Here is an 8,817-nt window from a genome sequence, read left to right on the forward strand (position 1 = left end):
ATTTCCAAATTTCTGCGTTGTTACTTAATAAATGTTTGCCAAAAGCATTATTAACCCATTGGAACCCTTTTCAGTTTCACTGCAGTTTTTTGCATGCACTATTCTGAAGTATCCTATATACTAGAAACAGCAGGGCAAGAGTCAAACTGTAAAACATTCCCATTTACACTGAGCTATGTGAATAAAATCCGTAGAGTGAAAGGATATTCAATATTCAGAAATTGGCATCGCTACTCTGGAAAAGAATATTGACTTCTCAAGTGTTAATGATATGTTTACAGAACAAGTGTGAAAACCTTGGAAAGTGGTTTATTCCCCGCCACCCCCCTTAATGATTTCCTTTAATCGAAGAAAAAATGTTACAAACAATCAACTTCTTTCTTCTCTACACTCTAATACCTCACTGTCCTGTGCATGCACCTAGGGGCACGGCATTGTGTGCTTCAGGGGAATGATAAATCAAACCCTCATTTATCACAGGAGTTCACACTATCGCAATGGCTAGAAAGTTTTGATAGGCTTTAACAAGCCTTTAACAACACTTCGCACTTTATATATGTTTTACATGTGGTGCGCCTATAAAATGAGATGTCCCACTCCTGTCAGCTTCATCCAAAAACATTATTTGCGAGTAATTCAAAAGTTACTGAGTTAAAAGCCTGATCATTTCCTCTTTGTGGACAAAAGCAGTGAAAGCATGTCGACATAGTGTACAATCATCAGTGTACCTGGATGAATGGAATAACAAACCTTCGTAGGAGATTAGGCCACTGAAACTCAGCTGCCAGCTCTCAATTTTCTCACTTATTTGTGAAACAAGAAAAATAGTGCATCACCATGTGTCTCTACATTGGACTGTTGAAATGTCCTGAGAGATAGAAAATACCCCCTATTACACACACAGACCCATCTGTAGACTATACTCGTGTAAGGTACAGGCTGGGAACTATTGTCAATTCATTGGAGAGCGTGGGGGAAAATTGAACTCCAACATTGTTTAGTTGTTCATATGATGCAGTGTGCGTTGCAATGGTTATATTCACTGTCCTCTGAACTTTTAGGGTTGGATTTTTGAGTTATTATTTTACTCTTAAAATGTTTCTTCCAAAATTGGAATTAAAAAGCCGATGGTAGAAGAGATTGGCGACGTCATTGTATTGTCAATCAGTCCAATCTCTGTTCATTGACCTGGTAAACAGCCTTGCAAGACAACAATGTCCTTTTAGATTCTGCTTTTGAGTGAAGACTGTGCAGGCGATGCCGAGACTAGTTGGTCGTACAGGAACAGTAGGCTTTGAAGATTTATGACTGAATCCATCTGCAAGTATAAATTTCACCCCCATGGGATCAGTTTAAAGCTGTAGCTGATATCAGGTCCCAGGGAAGAGTACAAAGTTTACGTTCTCCAAATCCTTTAAAGGGAGAGTCACACAATTATTATACTGCAGCTTCTGTCCATGTGTGTGCATCTCACATTGATGTGTTCTCTAATACATCACTAGCATGGACAACACTTGGTCCTGTGTCAATATGATCACGAGGAGTAATTGACATCAACTTTGAAGATAGACGAATAATAGAAAGAAAAGAAAAATAATGGAAGCAACAAACAACCAGACCACTGAAATGCATCAATCCACACACTGTGGGTTTGAGATAAAGTTTGGCGTGCATGTAGTCTGTTCCTTCGAATTCTACCCAGGACACGCAATACTATAGGAGAGTCTGGCAGCTCTCATTCTGAAACCCAGCTCATTTGGATTCTCTGCCATTCTGGCCCCCTGAAGCTGCTTTGAGAACTTATTCCTCTGGTGTAATGATGGGTCTGTGACCTGGTCCCAAGCCTTTTCAGCTGCTGCTGTAAAACCAGCTGCCAGAAGGTACATGGCCATGTCCAGGGTGACTAACCATTGGTCTTGCATTCCTCCCTGTGGCATATGCATAATACCATCTCCCAACAGCCCAGCTGGGATCAAGAACACCTCTTGTGAACACTGTACATATATTAGATGTTCCATGACACTGATAATTCCATTTGCTTTAACACTAATCTGGACTGATTTTTATCTGATTAACATGAACAATATATATTATTCAAGTCTTTTCCCTTACAGGCAGATTGCTTTCAACAAAATCATTCTGTACAATAGAAGGATTTTTCTCACTGATACGTGCAAAGGCTGTGTAGTAATACTTGATAGATTGTTTAATCTGATTCTCTGTCCTCTTTTGAAGGCAATGACTCCAGTTGAGATACAGTTCCAAAAGTGCCAGCTGCTTGCTGATGGCTTACTTAAATAGCAGCTCTTGCTGCGAACATAGCAAGCAAGTGTGCGACGACAACCACACAGATGTTGCAGGAGCAAGAATCGAACCAACTTGACCTTCATCCATACAAGAAGACCATTAATTTCTACTTGTAGCTCATCTGCTGTTGGAACTCTCAAGCATGCCTTCATCTCCTGCAGCCTCAATCTTTTCACTGGTCTCTTGACCGAACTCCAATCCTCCAACTCCCGCATACTTAAACTCATTCAAAACTCTGCCGCCTGGATGTTATGCTGTATTAAACTCTGCATCCCATCATCCCTGCCCTTGGAAACTTATGATCTCCAGTCTTCAACTCCTCAATTTATATGTTCACCTTGCGTTTAAATCAATCATCTTTCCTCACTGTGCATCCTGTCTGTAAACTCTTCCAGGTCTACATCTGTGGTACCCCACCCAACCTGTAGCTATTCTAACTCTGTCCTTTTGCGCAATCCCCACCCGCAACCACCACTATAGCCACCATCCCAACCAGCTTACACCCCATCCATTTGAGACTGCGCCTTCAGCCCAGCCAGGCTCAGCACTCTAAAATACCCTCTTTATAATCTTCATCCTCTCTACCTTCCGAATCCAAAATAAAATCCACAGGTGATGCTGAAAATCAATGTAATGCCAACATTTTTAGTTTTTGTCTTTTGGTTCTGATATACAAACTTGTCCTTTAATGTAATATCTCACTGGATGTCTCTGGTGTCGATGATATATTTCAGCTTCATTAAAGTCACAGTGCTGGACAGACAGATGGACAGAAGCACTGTAATCATGAAGCTTCACGAAAAAAAAAATAAAGCAATGGAAATGATCTGCAGTGCTGCAGCAATCCTATTACTGGTATCAAAACAGAAATAGTTTACGTTGGAATCCTGATCTTTGTTGTAGCGTAGGATTAATGAGGGGTGTCAATTGAGGTTGTGAACCTTTTGATAGCGTTGACAACTACTAAACATTAGGGGTCATAAAACACCTCAGTGGCAGTGATCGTAAGTACAGAGAGGCTCATAAACACCAAAGTGTGTGACAATGGTAGCTTCTTAATAGAATTTAACCACATTAGAAATGGCAGTGGCTGGACGCACACAAGTATCAATGCCACTTTCAGTTTACAAAGAGGTAGATGATGTGTGATTACAGACAAATATGGGAGCAGTTTAAATTTAACATTTCACTGGAAGAGAAAAAGCCCAAGTTGTTTCCTCAGTTTAAAGGACTTTGGGTTAGATTTTGAAACTATAGAAAATACAGCAATTTTGACTGTGCAATAATCCATTTTTGGAGCATTTATCTATGATATGCCTTATCAGAAGCCTCTTAAAAGGTATCTGACTGCCAAGGATGTTTATCACATTGATGATACATATGTAGAAAATTCAAAGTTGGAGCTTCTCTGTTCTACTTTATTACTGAATTAATTCAGAGTTGGCACCAGCATCTCCAGCATAAATAAACGATTCAAAGCTCAGTTTCATGCCCAGTTAACAAATAGATTTACTGGCATTTGTGGTTTTACTGAAATTACCGTCTGTACAAAATGATCAGCAGAAATAAGGCAGATTTTTTTCTGGTCTTCTAAAACCACAAGAAAACCCTGGGGGCAACGGAAAGAAAAATCCACATTTCTGGTGGGTCATAAAGAAGATCTTTTCATAGTTCTCTCTAAAAAAAAATGACTGGCGATTCTTTTTTAAACTGTGCCCTTTACATGCTCATGCTTGATAGTTCTGCAGGGACATTTTACTGAAATACTGAAGACATTCACTGGTCTACGATTCCTCATGAATTTCCTACCCAACTTAGATGTGCATTTTAATCTTTTCAGCTCATGAAGCTTTCAGGTTTAATACCTAGTTCAATTATGTAACTCTGGTAAAATAATCTAGCTGGACATTTATGAAGTTAGAATTCCACACCTGCTAAGTAGACATAACTATGGCATATTACTGTTAGACTTTCTTTTTTTTAGCATAGAGGAAAACATTATAGGCAGGTTGGTTGCTGAGCGAATAGATAAAGGTGTAATATCAAAACTGTTCTAACTTTTATAATAAATATGTTCTGAGGCCGACCAAGTTAAAGGTGAGATTTCCATTTGAGCTTCAGAGAGAATGACCACGCCAATACTACAGCGAGCCATAGCTTCACTATCATCTTTGATTCACTGAGTTGCTTCTTGATTTGTTTGCAGTTATTTCAGTTTAACACTGCAAACTGGTACTTACAATTATTAAAGAACAGAACTTGGGCAGTCACAACATGGCTCCCAATTCCTACATTTGGCAATAACCAGCAGTAATCAGACAACCTCATTGTGAGCCCGCAAGAATGACTGCTCTGTGAATTGGAAAGGTCACGTCGTGTATAGGGTGGCTGGTCCCAAGGTTGGGGCCAAGACAACTATTTCTGAGGCAGGGTAGAAGGAGTTTTTTCCGAATTTGTTCATGTTGTATCAAACTTGGGAGCGCTCGTTTGAGTACATAAAATGTTCCTTTCTTTGGAATGATGAATGCAAATATTTAACAATAAAATTTAAGTTTACATAGAATTTACAGTGCAGAAGGAGGCCATTTGGCCCATCGAGTCTGCACCGGTTCTTGGAAAGAGCACCCTACCCAAGGTCAACACCTCCACCCTATCCCCATAACTCAGTAACCCCACCCAACACTAAGGGCAATTTTGGACACTAAGGGCAATTTATCATGGCCAATCCACCTAACCCGCACATCTTTGGACTGTGGGAGGAAACCGGAGCACCCGGAGGAAACCCACGCACACACGGGGAGGATGTGCAGACTCCGCACAGACAGTGACCCAAGCCGGAATCGAACCTGGGACCCTGGAGCTGTGAAGCGATTGTGCTATCCACAATGCTACCGTGCTTTCCCAAGTGTTAGAATCTTCATAACTGAGTGCTTGTGATAAGTGAATTGCGTTTTATGGTTTCAATTTTGGAAATTTTTACGTGGTTAATAGTAACGGTTTAGACATGTTTTTGATCAAACTGATCTGACATAGTAATTTGATGCTGGTGTCATTACAAGATATTGATAGTGGTATTGAAAGTGGTGTTTAATATCACGTCATTGAAGAGGTGGAATCTTGTGCTTTGACCGTGGAAGGTTTGGTGACAGGAGGGGATTTAATTAGGCAGAATTTCCCCATCTCCACACTGATTAAGTGGGAAGCCCTGTGGATGACCTTCTCGCCCCATCACCAATTGAGGCTCTTAATGGGTGATTAATATCCACTTAAAGGCCTCATCCCTCTGCTCGTGGTGAACAAGGGAGGACTCATGACAAGCAAAAGGTGCAAGTTGCTTGTGGGCTCTGGGGAGGTGGTTATTCAATGCTTGATGAGGGATCTTGACTCAGGAAGTGGGTGCCACTGCTGAGAGCCACATCCCTGCCCATGCTTCCAACCCCCTACACCTTCGGTCTCCTCTGGCCTGGGTTTTAGCAATGACCATATGCCTTGGATGTGTTAATTCAATAGAGTGACACGGTGACACAGTGGTTAGCACTGTTGCCTCACAGCACCAGGGAGCCAAGTTCCAGCCTTGGGTGACTGCCTATGCGGAATTTGCACGTTCTCCTTGTGTCTGCATGGGATTGTTCGGATGTACAGTTTCCTCCCACAGTCCAAAGATGTGCACGTTAGGTGGATTGGCCATGACTAATGTGTGATGTTATGGGACTCGGACAGGGGAGGGAGCCTAGGTACAGTACTCTATCAGAGACTCAATGGGATGAATGGCACTGTAGGAATTCTATGGAGCTGCCGGCCTCTTGATTGCTGGGACCTCTTCCCCTGGAGTCCTTGGTTCATGAAAAAGGTCTGCAGAGTACCAGCCACCCCGAACAGGCGCTGGAATGTGGCGACTAGGGGCTTTTCACAGTAACTTCATTTGAAGCCTACTTGCGACAATAAGCGATTTTCATTTTTTCAAAATGGAACCAAGATGCAGTGGGCCTTCCTGAAAACAGGTGACGTGGGGCTCCTGCCAGCTCTCCAGCTGGTGTCCAGACCCTCGTTACCTCACAATATTCCACCCAAGAGGTTTGTTGGAAAAACCCAAATAAAGAGCACGAGAGGAAATGCAGTGCTATGGATAGAAAGTTGGTTGACGAAGGGTTGTAAGTTATAAATGCTAGCGATCAATGCTGAATCCACTTTTGTTCAATGATTTGGGCGTGAATATAAAGAAATAAATCTCAATCGTCTGACAACATGGGCAGAATTGTACCTGTGGCATTTCCGCTCTCTTGCATTTTGCAGGCGGTGATGAATGTGCAGGCGGTGAAACACAGATACATGTACAGTCATACAGCAGCGGAAGCTTTTCATTGGTGAAACTTGTCCTCAGCTGACAATGCAGCAGTTACAGGTGGCCTATAAGAGATCCTCCTGGATGAACAAGGAGTCTTTAGATCACAGCAAAAATATTCCTGCCCAACTCCACTGCCAGCAACCTACTTGGAGCACAAAGATGATCTAGTCATTTTTCAAGTTTAGATTTTGCTTGTCATTATTTCGCATCATATGGGTTTCACTTTATTTATTTGTGCATCCATTGAGAATAGCATAGTCAAGTGATCGAAATGTATTGACACACATTGATGGTTACAGGCATGTTAGGGGCAATTCCTTGATTGTGGAAGAAACAATGTTGTGTTTTTGTTCATTCTTTATTGAATGTTCACACCCCTCTGTGGGATGTGGCTGAACCTGCAGGTGCAGCTAACATAGCAAACACTGCCATATGAAAGTGCACACCAGGCCAGGCTGAACAGTATTCACCACCATGGTGCAAACCACCATCTTATGAGACAGAACACTGCCAAAAATAAAATGGTCAGTGGCATAGATACAAAAATAATTAACCAACAATAAATTTGTACAAAGAAATTGCTGCGGTCACAATTGGAATTCCCATTTTTGGGAATACTGTTATCGAAAGGACATCAAATACATTTGAAGTACAGAACTAGGATGGTGCTAGATGAGAAATTATTAATACGTGCAGAGAGCCAAGTCGCTGAATGCTCCATCCTCCATGGATTTCTCTTGTTCAAGGAATGAACCATTTGCTGAATAAAGCTTTGCTGCTCATCCAAACGTCAGATTCCACTACATAGAAAACAGGAGAAAAGCTAAAGCTAGCAATCTTGGAAGCTGAGTGTGCGCCAGATTTTCTGATCACCATTAACAGAAAGGCATGCATTCCCCTGGTGTTATAACATGGTAGGATTGTGAGGCAATTCTTATTCTGAGTCAAGTAACCATAGAGCAACAACATCTTTTTGACTTTTGAAGAACAGGCCTTTCTCATCATTGTGATGGGGACAAGTTTCCTCCTGGAGGTTATTTATTTTAATTTTACCCTGAAGGATTCCACAATATTCAAATCACACAACAGTTTCCCCGGTTTGTAAACTATTTCCACTAGTTGAGAAGTCAGCAATGAGTTCACAACTGTCACCGAGAGATTGAGAAGAGAATTTAGGAGAATGTTTATTTATGCAATGACTGTTTCCAACAGACGAGAATTTAACCATTACCCCATCACATTCAAAGGCATTAGCATCACTGAATCCCCCACAAGCAAAATCCTGGGGCTTACCATTGATTAGAAACTGAACTGGACTAGCCATATAAATACTGTGGTGACAAGAGCAGGCCAGAGACTGGGAACTTTCCAGAGAATAACTCACCACTTAACTCCCAAAAGCCTGTCCACCATTCACAAGGCACAAGTCAGGAGTGGCAAGATCAAATATGGTGGAGGAATAATACAACAGCTTGCCTTTTACCTTCAGCAAGTTTATTCTTCATACATCTTAGTTGCACTACAAACTCCTATGGTTCCAACAGCTCCAGCTGTGTCCATTTATATTCCTTTGGCGGTTGAGCCAATGATTATCACCTGTACTTAATGGGGCAATGAGCTTAACAATGTAATTGCCAAAGCAGGCAATTGCTGGGACATTGACAAGGAGTGATGAGTGCAGTTCCAAAAACACTCAAGAAGCTTGACAATATCCTGGACAAAGGAGCCCGCTTGATTGGGACCACCTTTCCATTCACTCCCTTGACCACTGAAGTACAGTGGCTACAGGCCGTACCATCTACAAGATGCACTGCAGTAATTCATCAAGGCTCCTTAGAAAGCACCTTCTAAACCCATGGCCTCTACCACTAAGAAGGACAAGCGCAGAAGATGCATGGGAACACCACCATCTGGAAGTTCCCCATCAAGCAACACACCATCCTAACTTGGAAATGTATTGTCGTTCCTTCACTGTTGCTGTGTCAAAACCCTGGAACTGTCTCCCAAACAGCACTCTATGTGCACCTGCACCACATTTGCTGGATCAGTTCAAGAAGGCAGATCATCACTCATAATAGTTGGTTGATTATGTTGTTAAAGATACACAGGGGCACTTGTTTGATTAAGGACTGAGCACTTATGAGGAGAGGTGCCAGCAACAGGTC

The 8,817-nt window shown here is 41.9% G+C and overlaps 1 long non-coding RNA gene across 1 annotated transcript in view; it reads left to right on the plus strand.

Moving 5' to 3' along the window:
* LOC119976280 overlaps positions 1 to 4,778 on the plus strand; it is a 54,090-nt gene extending 49,312 nt beyond the window's left edge. The window contains exon 3 of the long non-coding RNA XR_005462897.1: positions 2,236 to 4,778. This is a non-coding gene — a long non-coding RNA (uncharacterized LOC119976280). The remainder of the gene's footprint in view (positions 1 to 2,235) is intronic.
* The last annotated feature ends 4,039 nt before the right edge of the window (positions 4,779 to 8,817 follow it).

Source organism: Scyliorhinus canicula, chromosome 13, assembly GCF_902713615.1.
Source record: "Scyliorhinus canicula chromosome 13, sScyCan1.1, whole genome shotgun sequence".
In the NCBI taxonomy this organism is placed as follows: Eukaryota; Metazoa; Chordata; class Chondrichthyes; order Carcharhiniformes; family Scyliorhinidae; genus Scyliorhinus; species Scyliorhinus canicula.